Genomic DNA, 18599 nt, shown 5'->3' with positions numbered 1-18599 from the left:
AACCCGAAACCACGCTTCAGTCGGCCAGAATGTGACTCCTGTGTGGATGGGACTATCCACCTCGCGTGGGGCTCAACGTGGGGCTCAACGTGGGGCTATCTCATCTGTGAACCATGTGGATGAAAAATGGACAATCACCCGAGTCTCGGCTCATTGCTCTCTGGGCAATTCCCTCATTCCTTGGGAAAGGAAATTCTAACCCAGGCTGGCGATCCAGAGGGCCAGTGAGAGCCCCACAGGCCGACGCAGCTGTGGATCGAGCACTTAGCCTGCACTGGGCACCCAACATTTTCCGGAGTGCGAGATCCTGCTGGTCCTGGAGGCAGAAGACTGCTTTTCTCTCTGCCTTCCTCTCTCTGTTTCTTGCTCCCTCCCTCCCTCTTTCCCTCTGTCCCTCCCTCAGTTCCTCCCTTCCTCCTTCCCTCCCTCCTTCCCTCTCTCCTTCCTTCTATCCCTCCATCCTTTCCAAGGCCCCTCGGTCCATCCGTTCTTTCCTCCCTCCATCTCTCCCTCCCTCTCTGTCTCCGTTCACCTCTCCATCTCTGCCTGAATTCTCTCCCGCGTAGAAAGGGCAGCACCCCGGCTTGGGCGGGGTCTCTGGTCTGCATTTAGCTGTCAGGCGCTCCACGGTGATGCCGAGGAAGCTGGCGGGGCAAGGGTAGGCTATTGACGGTGGGGAGGGGAGGCAGAGGTTTCGAGACACGGAAGGAAGAGAAGGCCTGGCGTCTGCCCGTGCCAGTGTTTCCCGGGATGGAGGTCTCCGCCCGCCCCACTGAAGAACGAGGTGGGGGGCAAGAGGGAAGGGATGAGAGCTCTACCTAGGCTAGTTAGAAAACCTAGGCTGCTGCCTGCTAACCCGCGCATGAGCAGTAGACAGTCCGCCTCCCAGTACCTGGACAGGCCCTGGGATCCCCGGGATGCTCAGAAAAGAATGGCAGCCCGCCTCTGAGTGGAGTCTCTCATGGGACCTGGAACTCAGGGATCCTAGGCAGGTCAGTTGGAAGGGAAGACACGCCTCTCCATATCCAGTGAGAGGTTCACCGCAAAACAGAGGCCACCGCACTGCCCCTACCCCGCCCCAACCCCGCGTCCTAAAGCTCCTCCAGCACAGCCAAGTGTTCTTCCTGGCTGAGGAATGGTTCTAGCGGAGCGGGCTCTTCCACGTCCTTCAGCTCCCCCAGTGGCGCCGGATCTAGGAAAGGTTGTGCCACTTTGCCCCAGCCACTTTGACCCAACCTGGAGCTCACAAAAACATATGTTGTATGAAATCAAGGTTTAAGGGATCTAGGGCTGTGCAGGATGTGCCTTGTTAACAAAATGTTTACAAGCAGTACACTTGGTAAAAGTCATCGCCATTCTCTAGTCTCAACAAACGAGGGGCACAATGCACTGCAGAAAGCCGCAGAGACCTCTGCCCTTGAAAGCAGGGTATTGTCTAAGTTTTCTCCCCATGTGATAGTCTGAAATATGACCTCATGAGATGAGAAAGACCTGACTGTCCCCCAGCCTGACACCCGTTAAGGGTCTGTGCTGAGGTGGATTAGTAAAACAGGAAAGCCTCTTGCAGTTGAGATAGAGGACGGCCACTGTCTGCTCGCTGCCCCTGGGAATTGAATGTCTCAGTATAAAACCCAATTGTACATTTGTTCAATTCTGAGATAGGAGAAACACCGCCCTATTGTGGGAGGTGACACATGTTTGCAGTAATGCTGGTTTGTTATTCTTTACTCCACTGAGATGTTTGGGTGGAAAGAAACATAAATCTGGCTTACATGCACGTCCAGTCATAGTCCCTTCCCTTGAACTTAATTATGACATAGATTTTTTTGCTTATATGTTTTTTGCTGACCTTCTCCTTATTATCACCCTGCTCTCCTACTACATTCCTTTTTGCTGAAATAATAAAAATAATAACCAATAAAAACTCAGGGATCTCAGAGGCCGGTGCTGGTGCAGGTCCTTGGTATGCTGAGCGCCAGTCCCCTGGGCCTACTGTTGTTTCTCTATACTTTGTCTCTGTGTCTTAATTCTTTTCTCAGTCTCTCATCCCACCTGACTAGAAATACCCACAAGTCGGGAGGGGTAGGCCACCCCTTCACTCACCAGCAAAAAGATTATGACTTGGTAAAGCTCAGATATTCATTAGTATTTTTCAGCAATAAGGTATTTTAAGTTAAGGTATGTACACAGTTTTTTAGACATAATGTGATTACTAATTAATTAATTAATAATTATTAAATACTCATTACACTACAACATAGTTTAAGCATAACTTTTATAAGCACTGGGAAACAAAATGTTTATGTGACTAACTTGATTGTAACATTTGCCTTATTGTGGTTGTCTGGAACCAAACCCACACTATCTCTGAGTATGCTTGTAGGTTTTTGGTTGTTCTTTGTTTTGAGATGGGGTTTCACTCTGTCACCCAGGCCAGAGTGCAGTGGCATGATCATAGCTCACTGCAGCCTCAAACTGCTGGGTCAAGTGACTGTTCTACCACAGCTTCCTGAGTAGCTGGGACTACAGGCATGCAGCACTATGCCTGGCTTTTTTTTTTTTTTTTTTTTTTTTGAGACGGAGTCTCACTCTTTCGCTCAGGCCAGAGTGCAGTGGCTATCTCGGCTCACTGCAAGCTCTGCCTCCTGGTTTCACGCCATCCTCCTGCCTCAGCCTCCTGAATAGCTGGGACTACAGGTGCCCAAACCAGGCCCGGCTAATTTTTTGTATTTTTAGTAGAGACCGGGTTTCACCATGTTAGCCAGGATGGTCTCGATCTGCTGACCTCGTGATCTGCCCGCCTCGGCCTCCTAAAGTGCTGGGATGACAGGCGTGAGCCACCGCGCCTGGCCTGCCTTTTCTTTCTAGTGGCACAAGCCCCATGGAGTGTGGTGCGTCCGATCTTCGATGCTTTTGAACAGTGTAGAAAGTATTGCTGTTTGAATTTAATTTTTTACTACATGTATGGTCTCGATAGATCACAAGAAGATCAATAAGCCCTTCTCCTTATTCTACTTCCCTTTCTAGCTATGGAGAACTTTGATTGGATGTTTCCTGCCTACAGACAGGAATGAGTCTGCTCTTTTCTTTTTTAAACCCGAGGGGACTCAGCCTGAGGGCCTTGAGCATGGCCACCCTCCCCCAACCCCCAACTGGTGATTCTGGTGGTGGTGGTGGTTTTGTGTTCCAGCTTCTGTTTTGTTGTTGTTGTTGCTGCTGCTGCTGGTGGTCCTGTCGTCATTGTTCTGGTATTTTACAGACTCAGGGGGTGTACGTGCTTGTTTGTTAGATCGGCGTACTACTGCCTCCAGTTGTAGAAGTGGACCTCCAGTGTATCCAATACCCACGTGGTGAACGTTGTCTCCGACGGGTGATTTATTCATTCCTCGTCCCCTTCCTACCCTCCTCCTCCCTTTTGGAGTGTCTGTTATTTCCATCTTGATGACCATGTGCGTACCCACTGTTTACCTCCCACTTGTAAGCAGAAGGCAGTTCACTGAGTACATACTTGCTTCCAGCTCTATCCATGTTGTGGGAAAAGATGTGAAATTGCTCTTTTTTGTGCCTGTACCATTGGAGAATTTTAACTTTCTTGGTGGTTGTTTTTCTTTTTTCTTTTCTTTTCTCTTCTCTTCTTTTCTTCTCTTTTCTTTTCTTTCTTCATCCTCCTCCTCCTTCTTTTTTACATTTTTTTCAGCTGGGCTCTCCTACTTGTGTTGCTCAGTTGCTCAGGCTGTTCTCAAACTCCTGGCCTAGAAACTTCTCCCATCACATCCACCATCTAGTTGTTGAAATGAGCATCTCTTGTAAAATTAAAAAGATAAAAAAATAAAGAGAAAGACAAAAAGCAAGGGGTGAACTTTTCTCTTGCCACCTCCCAGTGTGTACCTTGGACCCGATAGGAGGGAGGGAGCTTGGCTGGGTGGGCTTTTGTTGCTAAATCCTCCCTAGGGCCTCCTTCCCTCTCCGCCTTGTCCCCACTTCTCCCCCAGCCAAGGCTCCCACCGCCGCCATGGGATTTTCCATGGGAGAGATATGCGAGAGGACAGATGCGGCTTCCAGATCTATAACCTGCCAGATGTCTCTGGCTCAGGGTCCCCCATCAGCTGCCTGCCACCTTCCAGGGAGCTCTGAGGCTGATGTCCCGCCCCCCTTCACGTCCCGCCACCCTCCTCTGGCTGGCCTTTGCCTGGCGACCCCAAGGGAACCACGTTGACACTGCTTTTGAATCCTCCAACGAAGACTTCCACCAGATGCCCCGGGTGGGCCGGATGGGATGGACTGGATCACCCCGGACTGTGCTGTTCTTGGGGGTTGGTTGACGTACATGGTGGACTGGCAGCCCCAGCATTGTAAAGGGTGCCCAGGTATGGAAATGTCACATAGGATGCCCTCCTTTCCGTCAGCCTGCCTTCAGCTTCCTCAGGCATGAAGACAACTTCCCATCAGAACCTCTTTTCTTCCCTTTCTCCACCACACAGATGAGATGCATGAGAGGGAGAAACAGCTCAATAGATACTTCTGAACTTCATTTGTGGAATCCTCAGTCATCTAGAAACAGAGAGGTGACTAGACAGGGACCCAAATCAAACACCATTTCCAGGTCCTCACGGTGGGATTGATCTCTCTCTCTCTCTCTCTTTCTCACACACACACATACACACACACACACACACACACACACACAGGCAATTTCCACATCTAGTTCACAAACCACACTAATTTACCCTTTTCACAGTATGCAGTCTGAGGAAAACCCACCCCAGGCTCTACCCAGCGGCTGACGAAACCTCTTCTCTACAAATTATTAAAAAGATTATCTGGGCTGGGCACAGTGTCTCCCGCCTGTCATCCCAGCACTTTGGGAGGCCAAGGCGGGTGGATCACTTGAGGCCAGGAGTTCAAGACCAGACTGGCCAACATGGCAAAACCCCATCTTGATGAAATATAGAACAATTAGCCAGGCCTGGTGGCATAAGCTTGTAATCACAACTACTCAGGAGACTGAGGCGGGCGAGTTGCTTGAACCAGGGGTGCCGAGATTGCAGTGAGCTGAGATCGTGCCATGGCAATTATTGAGACAAAGCGAGACTCTGTCTCAATAATAATCACAATATTGTTATAAGATGAGTTTTGTGTGCTGATACCCACCTGTAGTCGCAGCTACTCAGGAGGCTGAGATAAGGAGAAGATCACTTGAGGCCCCACAGGTCAAGGCTTCAGTCAGCTGTATCCTGGGTAGTTACCAGTCAAGGAGATATGCCCCTCCCCATTTTCTATTTTCTTTTCTCTCTTCTTTTTTCTTCTCTCTTCTTTCTTTCTATCTTTTTCTTTCTTTCTCTCTTTCTTTCTTTCCTTTTTCTTTCTTTCCTGCCTGACTGACTGCCTCCTACCTTCCTTCTTTTCTCCCTTCCTCTCTTCCTCCCTTCCTTCTTTCCTCCCACCTCGGCCTCCCAAAATGCTGGGATTACTGGTGTGAGGCACCATGCCTGCTTGGCCTAAAGAGACACCCTTTGAAAGTAAGACACAGCACCTTCCAGTGATCTGATTGATTGATTGACTGATTTAGAGACAGCGTCTCGCTCTGTCGCCCTGGGAGTGGTGCCATCATAACTCACTCACTGCAGCATGGATGCTCCTGGACTCAAGTGATCCTCCCACCTCAGCCTCCAGAGTAGAGTACCTGGGACCACAGGCAGGTGCCACTGTGCCCAGATCATTTTTATTTATTTATTTATTTATTTTCCTGAGACAGAGTTTCACTTTTGTTGCCCAGACTGGAGTGCAATGGCACGATCTTGGCCCACAGCAACCTCTGCCTCCCAAGTTCAAGCGATTCTCCTGCGTCAGCCTCCTGAGTAGCTGGGATTGCAGGCATATGCCACCACGTCTGCCTGATTATGTATTGTTAGTAGAGGCGGGGCTTCTCCATGTTGGTCAGGCTGGTCTCGAACTCCCAACCTGAGGTGATCCGCCCTCCTCGGCCTCCCAAAGTGCTGGAATGGCAGGCGTGAGCCACTGCACCTGGCCTTCATTTTTATGTTTTTCCACAGACAGGGTCTCATCATTTTGTTGCAACCCTCCTGAACCAGTGTCTCAAAGTGCTGGCGTGGTAGGCATGAGCCACTGCACCTGGACTCTGGGGAATGATTCAAGACCATGACCGCTGTACTAATTCTTTCTTTCTTTCTTTCTTTCTTTCTTTCTTTCTTTCTTTCTTTCTTTCTTTCTTTCTTTTCTTTCTTTCTTTCTTCCATTGATGAATTTTTTTATTATTGATTGATTGATTGATTGATTGATTTTGAGACGGAGTCTCTCTCTGGTCCAGGTGAGGCGAGGCAAGGGGCATCACTTTGGAAGCCGCAGCACCGCCTTCTAAAGCCCCATTCAAATGCACAAAGCCTTATTTCCTTCCTGGAGTTGGAGCTGATGCCTTCCATCGCCTTGGGCTTCTCTCCATTCAGAAGCTGTTACAGGCACAACCCCACCCAGTGGCTGGCTGCCACTGAGGATTAGCGGGTGTGGTGGGGCTGGAAACTCGGTCCCCTATTGTTGCAAGCTCAGCCAAGACATCCCCCGACCCCCATCCCTTGCTCACCCTTTGAGATCCCCTGACTCCACCGCCTTGGAGGCTTACCTCTTACTTTAATTTGTCTTTCTTCCTTTCCTGCATTTGAGGAGGGGGTGCAGGAATGAGGGTGTGTGTGGGAAGGGGGTATGGGGTGGGAATGGAGGGGAGAGTCCTAAGGGTCTATTTAGTGTCATTCCTCTTTCACCGCCACCACCGAAGATGAAAGCAACAATTAGCTAAATACCACATGTTCTCATCCATAAGTGGGAACTTATAGATGAGAGTTCTGCGTGGGCAGAACCAGGGGGACCAGAGACGCGGGAGCCTACTTGAGGGAGGAAGGGTGGAAGGAGAGACAGCTTCAGGAAAAAACAAACAAACAAAAAAAACCATGAAAACTGTTGAGCCCTGTGCTGAGTATCCGGCTGATGAATTCATCTGCACACTGAACACCCCCGTCAGAAGTTTACCTATGTAACAATCTTGCACATGTATGTTTGAATAAGAAATGAAAGTTAGGGGAGAAAGAGAGAGAAGGGAGAGACAGAGAGAGGGAGAGAGGGAAAGAGAGAGAGAAGTGAAACGAAACACCACCTCCTGGACCTGAGTCAGGGGGTTTCCGGCCTTTTGGGGGAACATTCAGCGACAATGCAGTATTTGGGCCTCTTCTTTTTTTTTTTTTTCCTTCTTTTCTTTTTTTTTTGACTGAGTTTCTCTTGCTCTGTTACCCAGGCTGTGGTGCAGTGGCACTCTCTCGGCTCACTGAAACCTCTGCTTCCCAGGTTCCAATGATTCTTCTTCTGTAGCTGGGATTACAGGTGTGCACCACGACAGCCGGCTAATTTTTAGTAGAGACGGGGTTTCTTCATGTTGGCCACGTTGGTATTGAACTCCTGACCTCAAGCGATCCACCCTCCTGGGCCTCCCAAAGTGCTGGGACGGCAGGCCTGAGCTGCCGGGATTTCAGCCTTTAAAAGCACGGGCCCTTACACTTTTCACTGTGGCCCTTACACTCAGAATGACGTGTCTTCTCTGCCTTAGGTTGACTCCTTGAGTCCCCTATGCCATTGCACTCTAGCCTGGGCAGCAAGACCGAAACTCTCTCCCCCCACCTTCTGGTGCAAAATAAAATAAAATAAAATAAAATAAATAAATAAATAAATAAATAAATAGATAAAATCTCTACACATGACATATAAGTGTGTGTTCCCATGAGTGATTTCTAAGAAATGGCGCTGTACACTGAACACAGTGGCACACGTCTGTCATCCCAGCACTTTGGGAGGCCGAGGTGGGTGTTTCACGAGGTCAGGAGTTCAAGACCAACCTAGACAACATGGGGAAATCCTGTCTCTACTGAAAATAAGAAACTGAGCTGGGCGCAGTGGGGCAGACAGCTGTAATCCCAGCTACTCAGGAGGTTGAGGTGGGAGAATAGCTTGAATCTGGAAGGCAGATGTTGCAGTAACCCGGGATGGCGCCACTGCACTACAGCCTGGGTGACAGAGTGAGACTTGGTCTCCAAACACATAAATAAATAAATGTAAAAAAGAAAGAAAGAAAAGAAAAGGAAAGGAAAGGAAAGGAAAGAAAAGAAAAGAAAAGAAAAGAAAAGAAAAGAAAAGAAAAGAAAAGAAAACCAGAAAAGAAAGAGAAAATGAAAGAAAAGACACTGTATTGCTACTGGGCCAGGACCTCTCTTTCTGTGTATTTCTCTCTGTCTCTCTGTCCATCTCTGTCTTTCTCTATCTGTCTCTTTCTCTGTCTATCTGTCTGTCTCTTTCTTTCTCTCTATCTCTGTCTCTCTCTGCCTGTCTCACGGTGTCTGTCTTCTAACTCTCTTTCTCTGCCTGTCTGTCTCTCTCTCTCCCCCTCCCTGTCTGTTTCTCTCTCTCTCTGTCTCTCTCTTTCTGTCTGTTTCTCTCTGTCTCTCTCTGTCTGTCTCTGTTTCTCTCTGTCTCTGTCTCTCTGTGCCTATCTTCTGTCTTACTCTCTTTCTCTACCCTTCTGTCTCTCTCTTTGTCTGTCCCTCTCCCTCCCTTTCTGTCTCTCTCTCTCATTCTGTCTCTCACTCTTTCTGTTTCTCTCTGTCTCTCTCTCCATCTCTCTCTGTCTCCCTCTTTCTCTCTGTCTCTGTCTGTCTCTCTCTGCCTGTCTCTCTCACTGTCTGTCTTCTGCCTTACTCTCTTCCTCTGCCTGTCTCTCTCTTTCTCTCTTTCTCCCTCCCTGCCTTTCCGTTTCCCTCTCTCTCTCTCTCTGTCTCTCTCTCTGTCTGTTTCTCTCTATCTCTTCCTCTCTTCCTCTGTCTGTCTGTCTCTCTCTTTCTTTTTCTTTTTTTTTTCAGAGGGAGTCTCACTGTGTCACCCAGGCAGGAGTACAGTGGCGCCATCTTGGCTCACTGCAAGCTCCACCTCCCAGGTTCACGCTATTCTCCTGCCTCAGCCTCCGGAGTAGCTGGGACTATAGGCTCCCGCCACCAAGCCCGGCTAATTTTTTGTATTTTTAGTAGAGACGGGATTTCACCGTGTTAGCCAGGATAGTCTCGATCTCCAATCTTCTGAGCTCGTGATCCGCCCGCCTTGGCCTCCCAAAGTGCTGGGATGACAGGAGTGAGCCACCACACCCAGACTGTCTCTCTCTTTCTTTCTCTCTCTCTTTCTCTCTCTCTCTGTGCCTATCTTCTGTCTTACTCTCTTTCTCTCCCTGTCTGTCTGTCTCTCTCTCTCTCTCTCTCCCTGTCTCTCTCTCTCTTGCTGTTTCTCTCTGTCCATCTTTGTCTGTCTCTTTCTCTGTTTGTCTCTCTCTTTCTTTCTCTCTGTCTCTCTCTCCCTCTGCCTGTCTCTCTCACTGTGTCTGTCTTCTGTCTTACTCTCCTTCTCTGTCTGTCTGTCTGTCTCTCTCTCCCCCTCTCTTTCTGTTTCTCTCTCTATCTCTCACTCTCTCCGTCTCTCTCTTTCTGTCTGTTTCTCTCTGTCTCTGTCTCTCTGCCTGCCTGTCTCTCTCTCTCTGTCTCTCTCCCTCCCTGTCTGTTTCTCTCTCTTTCTCTATCTCTCTCTCTTTCTGTTTTTCTCTGTCCATCTCTGTCTTTCTCTGTCTCTCTTTCTCTCTGTCTCTGTCTCTCTCTTTCTCTGCCTGTCTCTCTCACTGTGTCTGTCTTCTGTCTTAATCTTTCTCTGCCTTTCTGTTTGTCTCTCTCTCTCCCTCCCTTTCTCTCTCTCTCTCTCCATCTCTCTCTCTTTCTGTTTCTCTCTGTCTGTCTCTGTCTGTCTCTGTGTGTCTGTTTCTCTCTCTTTCTCTGTCTCTCTCTCTGTTTCTGTTTATTTCTCTCTGTTTGTCTCTCTCTCTCTCTGTCTCTCTCCCTCCCTGACTGTCTGTTTCTCTCTCTGTCTCTGTCTCTCTCTCTTTCTTTCTGTTTCTCTCTGTGTCTCTCTGTCCATCTCTGTCTTTCTATGTCTGTCTCTTTCTCTGTCAGTCTGTCAGAGCCCCCGTGCTGGGGAGGGCCCTGCCCCTTCCAAGAAAGTGAGAAGCACCTGCTTAGAGAGGCCGAGAGGAATCTAGACAGACAGGCCTTGCTAGGCTTCACCACTGGGTGCATGATTTTGGGAGGTCGAGGCCGGATCCTCACTTGGATGGAAGGGGCATTTTCCAACTTTTCTCTCTGTCATGTGTGGCGTCCCTACTTCTTGTATTTCCCTGATAAGCTCCTCGACTGAGAAATACACGTTTAAGGCCAGGCGCGGTGGCTCACGTCTGTCATCCCAGCAGTTTGGGAGGCCGAGGCGGGTGGATCACCTGAGGTTGGGAGTTCGAGACCAGCCTTGCCAACACAGCAAAACCCCGTCTCTACTAAAAATATTAAATTGATTCGGGCGCGGTGGGGCAGGTGCCTGTAATGCCAGCTACTCGGGAGGCTGAGGCAGGAGAATCGCTTGAACCTGGGAGGCAGAGGCTGCAGTGAGCCGAGATCGCGCCACTGCACTACAGCCCGGGCTGTAGAGTGAGTGAGACTCTATCTCTAAATAAATAAATAAATAAATAAATAAATAAATAAATAAATAAATGCATTCTTTTCCATGCTGACTGACACTTGCAGGCATCGGTTGTCTTCGGGCATCACTTAGTGGCCACTGTTATTGAAAGTCGAGGTGACACAGAGGGAGGTCTCCCGGACTTCACCGAGCCTGGGGCAACGGGTTTCTCTCTCTCCCTTCTGGAGGCCCCTCCCTCTCTACCTGGTTGCGTAGGGAACCTCCGCCCTGGCGGGGGCCCTATTTTTCTTTGATTAGTGCTTTAGTTTTCTATGTGTGTTGGTTTCTTTCATGTGCATTGACTCTTCTACTTGGGTTTTAGGAGGGGTCAGTTTAATTTTCAAGTCGCCGCCTGGCTCCCCCCACTACCTATGTCCCTTTACTTTCATTTAGTGAATCAGTTAGGTGGGTTCCCCCCAAAACCCCTACCCCCCGCCTCCCAACACCCTGCTTGGAAACCTTCCAGAGCCACCCAGGTGCGCCTCCCTCTTCTCTCCCCTTCTCCCACCCCTTGCCAGAGATCTCATTCTTGCTAGGCTGACATTTGCAACGGTGGGCGTCAGGCCTCACTCAGTGGCCATGGTTTTTGAAGATGGGGGTGGCACGGTCCCACTTCCCCAGAGACAGCTTGGGCCGATGGCATAGCCCTTGACCCGCGTGGGCAAGCGGGCAGGTCTGCAGTTTTGGGGTTTTCCCCAGCTTCCTTCTTCAGGCCTCCCTCCCTAGGAAAGCTTCACCCTGGCTGGGTCTCAATCACTTTTTATCATGATGTTTTAGTTTCTCGCCCTCCCGCCGGCATAGTTTCACAATGGGAATGGTGTCACAGCTCTAGTCTGGACCTTCTTAGTATTTGCCCAGAATTGAAACGCTTTCTGAAAACTAATACTTTGCTCACTTAAGATTTCCAGGGACGGTGCCTTGGTCCGTGTTTGTTGTTTTGTTTTGTTTGTGTTTTTCCTTTTTCGTATGTATTTCTTTTCAGATGAAGTAGAAATCCCCAATTTTCAGGAGGACATATATTTTCCCCAAGACATGTTAGCTGCTGTTTTCTCCTGTTGTTAACTAGCGCTTTTGTGAATCTCTCAACGTGTAGTGAGAGCCGGTTGATATTTACTATACTTCAGAGCATCTTATTTTCTGGAAATCCGTAAGTGAATGCTGCGGCTGCTCTTGCTGCTGCTGCTGCTCTTGTTGCTGTTGTTGCTGTTGTTTTCAAAGACCACCCCAGCCACTGTTTACGGGATCAAAAGCATTATAAAATATGTGTAATTATTTCCTGAGCACGCCCTTCCTCCTCCTCTCTCTGTCTCTCTGTCTCTGTCTCTCTCTTTCTCTGTCTTCTCTCTCTCTCTGTCTCTCTCTCTCTGCCTATTTCTCTCTCTCTCTCTCTCTCTCTGCCTGTCTCTCTCACTGTGTCTGTCTTCTGTCTTACTCCCTTTCTCTGCCTGCCTGTCTGTCTCTCTCTCTCTGTTTGTCTGTCTTTCACTGTCTCTCTCTCTCCGTGTCTGTTTCTCTCCATCTCTGTCTCTGTCTCTCTTTCTGTCTGTTTCTCTCGGTCTCTCTCCCTCCATCTCTGTCTGTCTCTCTCTTTCTTTCTCTCTGTCTTTATCTGTCTCTCTCTGCCTGTCTCTCTCACTGTGTCTGTCTTCTATCTTACTCTCTTTCTCTGCCTGCCTGTCTCTCTCTCTCTCTTTGTTTCTCTCTGTCTCTCTCTGTCCATCTCTGTCTTTGTCTGTCTGTCTCTTTGTCTGTCTGTATCTCTCTTTCCTATCTCGCTGTCTCTGTCTCTCTCTCTCTGTCTCTCTCACTGTGTCTGTCTTCTGTCTTATTCTCTTTCTCTGCCTGTCTGTCTGTCTGTTGGTCTCTCTCTCTTGCTCTCTCTCCCTGTCTCTCTGTCTGTCTCTCTCTCTCCCTGTTTTTTTCTCTCTTGTTTTTTTCTCTGTCTCTCTTTGCCTGTCTGTTTCTCTGTCTCTGTCTCTCTGTCTCTCTCTCTCTCCCTGTCTCTCTCTCTGTGTCTGTCTTCTGTCTTACTTTCTCTGCCTGTCTGTCTGTCTCTCTCTCCTTGTCTGTTTCTCTCTCTGTCTCTGTCTCTCTCTTTCTGTCTCTCTCTCTCCCTCTGTCTGTCTCTGTCTTTCTCTGTCTCTTTCTCTCTCTCTGTCTGTCTCTTTCTTTCTCTCTGTTTCTCCATCTGTCTCTGTCTCTCTCTCTTTGTGTGTGTGTCTGCCTTCTGTCTTACTCTCTTTCTCTGCCTGTCGGTCTTCCTGTCTGTCTGTCTGTCTCTGTCTCTGTCTGTCTCTCTCTCTTTCTGTCTCTATCTCTCTTTCTGTTTCTCTCTCTGTCCATCTCTGTCTTTCTCTGTGTCTTTATCTGTCTGTCTCTCTCTCTTTTTCTCTTTGTGTATCTTTGTATCTCTCTGTCTGTCTCTCTCAGTCTCTGTCTCTCTCTTTCTTGCTCACTCTCTGGCTCTTGCTATCTCCCACCCTCTCTTTCTTTGCAAAATAAGTTCAAGTACATCTAATCTAATCCATTACCATGGCCTGAATTCTTAACTTTAGGCATCCCAGATATGATCTCCCTACAGAATGCTGTACAGAACTGGCAAGTTGATTTCTTGACTTGGAAACCTCATAGATACTACATATTAATAAAGATCCAACCTTAAAATCTGGGGTTGCCTCTCCCTCGACTGTCTCAAAAAGGCATACCTCTGTTCACCTAGGATGCTGGGAGGGTTTTCTCAATGTGCATCTGCTCGTGTCCTACATGACCTGTGACCAAGCCCTGTCCGTTCTGTCTCAAATGTGTATCTGCAAACACTTCTCTCCATTTCCACAACTACCCACAGCCCATTGTGGAACCACTGGCCCTTTGAAAAAAATCTCAGAGTTAGCTTTGGCTTTTTGGCTAGGAGGCCTAAACGTGCTGAGAACTTTCTTGCCCAGGATCCTGTGTGAACAAAAGTGGCTCTGCTGGGAGCTGGGATCCTTGGGACCATGCTTGCTAGTGCTGGATGAGTCTCTGGAAGGAAGCACGGGACTCCGCAAAGCTGACTTCTCCCACTGAGGTCAAACGGATACCTCTGCATTGGCCCGAGGCCTCCAACTTACGTCACCATCATCATCACTGTCAGCATCCTTGTGAGCCTGCCCAAGGACCCGACTCCGGGGAGACTCTTGGGAGCCTGGCCATCCTCGGCTAAAGTCCAAAGGGATGGCGACTTCCACCCACAAGGTCCCCACTGAACTGCAAAGATGTGGAGCATAGGTCAGAGAGGGGACCAGGAGGGGAGGCGTCCTGACAGGCGATGAGTTCCCTAGGCTCTGGCCACCCCACTCACGTCCCACGTCCCGGGCACCCGTGGGACACCGCCGCTTTATCGCCTCCTTTGTCCACAGCCGGCCTCACCCCATCCTGCAACCCAGGCACACACGCTGGAGGTTACAAAACCACTTGGCGCGAATAGAGCCTGACGGAGGGAGAGCTCATTTCACTAGGCAGAGGGGTGCGGTGGGGTGGGGTGGGGGGTGGGGGGTCTGTAGAAAGCCTGATTCTCCCTCGTGGGTGGCTACAGGATGCAAATGAATATCGCTTCTTGGACGGAGGGGCTTCCTTAGGCCATCACGTTTGCGGGGCTATCTCTCAAACCCTTCCTTGAGGCCACAGAATAGATTCCACCACACCCCTCGACGTTTCCCCAGGTGCTGGATGTATCCTGTCAAGAGACCTGAGCCTGACACATTGAGTTAAACACCTTTATTGTCTTTGTGTGTTTGTTTGTTTCTGAGATGGAGTCTTGTTCTGTCCCCCCCGGCTGGAGTGCAGTGGCGTGATCTCAGCTCACTGCAACCTCTGCCTCCTGGGTTCCAGCGATTCTTCTGCCTCAGCGCCACCATGCCCGACTCATTTTTTTATTTTTAGTAGACATGGGGTTTGACCCTGTTTCATCGGTTTTCACTGGAGATTATAGATTCGAGTCACACCTCATTGTGTGTCACATCATGACTTCTTTTTTTTTTTAAGCAAAATATATCTGCTTTATTTGAGTGGCTTTGTGTATCGTTATAATTGTGTTATAGATGGAGAAAAGGTATTAAACACGGTGATAATGATAGTGAAAGTGAAAACAAAAGAAAGTCTATCTATTTTGTAGTTAGAATAAAGTTGCTCAGTATTTAGAGTTACCTAAATAAGTCAGCATTTAAACTTCTCCTAGTAAAAGCTTGCCGATCTGAATAATCCTCCTTTAAACACAATTTTTGATATGGTTAAGTTTTTTAAGAATGTGGCTCTTGCAAAATAGCTGAACAGACAATACACATTTAAAAAAGAACAAGACAAGGATCAACCAGACTTGAGAAAAAATAAAAAACAACACAAGTCTTATGAAGAACTGAGTTCTTAAAATATTATGGAGAACATAGCTATTGGAAGAGAAGGCAGTATTGGCAAGTTGATTGTTACATTGGTCAGCAAAAGCTAGCACTTTTTTTTTGGCAACCTTTCAGGCACTGCAACTACTACTGTAAAATGAGATAGAATCCATTAAACAACATATTCACAAATCAAAAAATGTTTTAGTAATATAATGCCTCAGATTTAGAAGGAAATCAAGTGATAAACCACTGCTATAATAATTAACCCCAAAGATAACCCTATCTGACAAAAACTACCACAGAGTTATGACTTCAGAATTATACTTTCTCTTGATATTTATTTATTTATTTATTTTATTGTATTTTATTGTATTTTTTTTTTTCTTGAGACAGCGTCTCACTCTGTGGCACAAGCTGGAGTGCAATGGCGTAATCTTGGCTCACTGCAACATCCACTTCCTGGGTTCAAGCGATTCTCCTGCCTCAGCCTCCCGAGTAGCTGAGACTACAGGCATCTGCCACCATGCCCAGCTAATTTTTATACTTTTAATAGAGACGGGGTTTCACCATGTTGGCCAGGATGGTCTCAATCTCTTGACCTTGTGAGCCACCTGCCTCGGCCTCCCAAAGTGCTGGGATGACAGGCATGAGCCACTGTGCCTGACATTCTCTTGATATTTAAACTTTTAAGTCAGTCCAGAAAAATACAATAAATGTCAACAGTAAGTATGGTGTTGAGGCAGAAGTAGGACCAAAACTTTTCATGTTATTCAGTTGATAACAATATGACCTGGTAGTAATTTCCGATGTGTCTACTTATACCCAAGTACAAAAAAGTAAAACAGAGATACTGCTAAATAAAAGGGTACACTAAGTTCTTAATAGTAACTCAATAAACTGGAACACTGTCAAAAAGCAGCAACTAGTGATTTTTTTCAGGGTTTTTTTCTATTACCCAGTAAGTGAATTATGCTATTCCTTTCCAATTTCCCAAGCACTTTTTGTCCCAATCACCATTTATGTGTTCGAAGAGAAAGTAGCAAATCAATTAACAAAACTAAACAAGCAAACAAACAAAACCCAACTATGGTATCTGCAAAAGTTTGGTAGAAGACTGAAACTGTTGAGTGTAAGGATCTGGTATTCTATTATCATTAGTTAAATTAAGAGTTTGTTAAAGACATTCATTTCATAAGAAAACATGTTAGTTTGAAGTTATTGAACAGTATGTATCACCCCTAAGTATTATTAACCAAATTCAGGAAAATAAAGAGCTATCTAACAAGAAAAATTATTGACTACCAGCACCATCAACAAGACTTTGTCTTTACACTTCATTACCACTTACCATACATTATAATGTCTAGGATTGACTCTGATAGTATTTCAAAAACAAGCTAATGCTTTGTCCATTCTTCAGTTAAGACAAACTCATGCCCTAATAGAGTATAGGCATAAGCATAATTTGGATCCACTTGGATAGCTCTCTGGAGGAATTTAATTGCAATATCGTGTTCCTGTTGCAGACTAAAACAGTTCCCTGCAGCACACCAGGCCTCTGGTGAATTTTTATCCATGTCTGTTAAGTCTTTTGACAGAACTGAAAGAGCAACATGTTTTTGAAGATGCCAAAGTGTTGTAGAGTAGATTTCCATGGCTTTGACTCTATAATCCTCAATCCTTCTAACCTCTGAGAATATTCTTTCAGCTTGCATGTACTCTGAAAGTTCAAAATAGACCCTTCCAATTTGGCACAGTACCCAACCAGAATTGTAGTGGTGAGAAGGTAGATGGCTCAAAATATTTATAGCTTCTTTGCAGTGGTATGAACACAAAGCTAAATAACCTTTCCCCTTTTCAGGAAGAAGCCTCATCAAGCCTTCTGCTGCTGCTTTTTGTAGATTAATACCTGAATCTCAGGTGTGATTGTGGATATTTTCCCTTCTGAATTGATGGAAGAGTCCAATTTTGTAATTTCCAGGCTGTCATTTATATGAGGCTGAGTTATTCCTCCTTTATTTGTTTTACTTTTTGTTTTTCTGTTTGGGATTTTAGGTGGAAACTTCATTTTTAATTTCTTCCTATTCTTCTTGGTTGTGGAACTGTCACTAGTAAAGACTTGTGAACTTTTTTGATGCAGTGCATTTGGGGGAGATGTCATAGTGGGGCTCAATACCTGAGGTGTTGTACTTGTTTATGGACCAGGACTTCCCGTTTGTGAAAGAATTGGAGTTACCTCTCGGCTATTTCCACTCTGTGAGAAGACAGATTTTGCTCCAGTTTGGCCAATTCTGGCAACCGACTTTTTTGAAGGGGCTCCGGTGGATGGCACATCAATTACAGAAGGTGTATCAGTGTAGTTTTGGAAATAGGATCCATCTCAAGGACTTGGGGTTTCTAATGGCAAAATCCCAAAACTTGGGGTTAATGGACTAAGAGCTGCTGGTCCTCTTAATAAACTTCGACCAGTTTTTGGTTTATTTTGAACCTGTTTGATAATATGGAAGTTCCTGTTCCCAGTTGGACAGTATCACGTGAAATTACAGCTGAATCAATGGAAGACACTGGGGAATCTGTATTCAAGGAATACTTTGAATTGGGAGATTCTAAATTCAATCTGTTTAATTCAGTTGTGTCCTGGGGTGTTTCCGTAAGAAAGGTCTCAGACTGTTTGTGACATAAACTATGATTAGGTACTTGTGTTGTGCAAGAGTTGGGCAGACAGTTGCTAAAGTTCTGTAAAGATGTGAATTTAAATGTTTGGTCAGGATCTGGCTTTTCATCTATTTCACATAATGATTCAAGGGATACCAGAGGAAAGGATTTAAACTAAGGCACTTTTGGTAGTATTCTGATCCTTTGACAAGCTGATCTGTCTTGCAATATACATGTCCCAACAATGGAAGGGGAAAGAAAGCTGAATCACCAAACTTGGTAACAATATCATCATGGCTTTTCTGCTTATGGAACACTCCACCAGATAAGATTTGTTCCCCTTCTGCAAGCTTGCTGAGATCAACACAACATTTTGCAAGCAGGTATTTGCATTGCAGTGTAGGAAAACTGTGTACTTTGAAGAGACTATATGTGTTATAGGCCTTTCCTGGGTAGTAAGAACAGGTAGTCAGTAAAAACAAGGCTTCTTCTGAGTGTACTTCTGCATAAAGGCATTCTGCGGGGAAAACCCCATCTCGGTAAGCATAGTGGTTTAGTGCTTGCCATGTAGCAGGCTGGAGGGGTTCCTGCAGCACCGTCATCCTCGAGGCTCAGACCCAATTTCTGCAGTGCCTCAGGTACCCCTTCCACCCCTCCCACCACCCTCCCCCCAATAGCGGCTCCGGCCCGGCCAGCCTGGGCTCATTTAAACTCACCAGTTTTGTGGGTTGCCTGTTCACTCTGATGGTAGTTTCTTTTGCTGTACAGAAGCTCTTTAGTTTAATTAGATCACATTTGTCAATTTTGGCTTTTGTTGCCATTGCTTTTGGTGTTTTAGACATGAAGTCCTTGCCCAGGCCTATGTCCTGAATGGTAATACCTAGGTTTTCTTCTAGGGTTTTTATGGTTTCAGGTCTAACATTTAAGTCTTTAATCCATCTTGCATTGATTTTTGTATAAGGTGTAAGGAAG

General features: G+C 46.7%; 2 pseudogenes; both read right to left on the bottom strand.

Moving 5' to 3' along the window:
* Positions 1–448: 448 nt before the first annotated feature.
* LOC130541182 (cell division cycle protein 27 homolog) lies at positions 449–17504 on the bottom strand (annotated as a pseudogene).
* On the bottom strand, positions 17167–18229 carry LOC100993596 (cell division cycle protein 27 homolog; annotated as a pseudogene).
* Between the last annotated feature and the right edge of the window lie 370 nt (positions 18230–18599).

This window comes from Pan paniscus, chromosome Y (assembly GCF_029289425.2).
Source record: "Pan paniscus chromosome Y, NHGRI_mPanPan1-v2.0_pri, whole genome shotgun sequence".
Lineage (NCBI taxonomy): Eukaryota > Metazoa > Chordata > Mammalia > Primates > Hominidae > Pan > Pan paniscus.
This window is presented reverse-complemented; position numbering and strand designations above follow the sequence as displayed.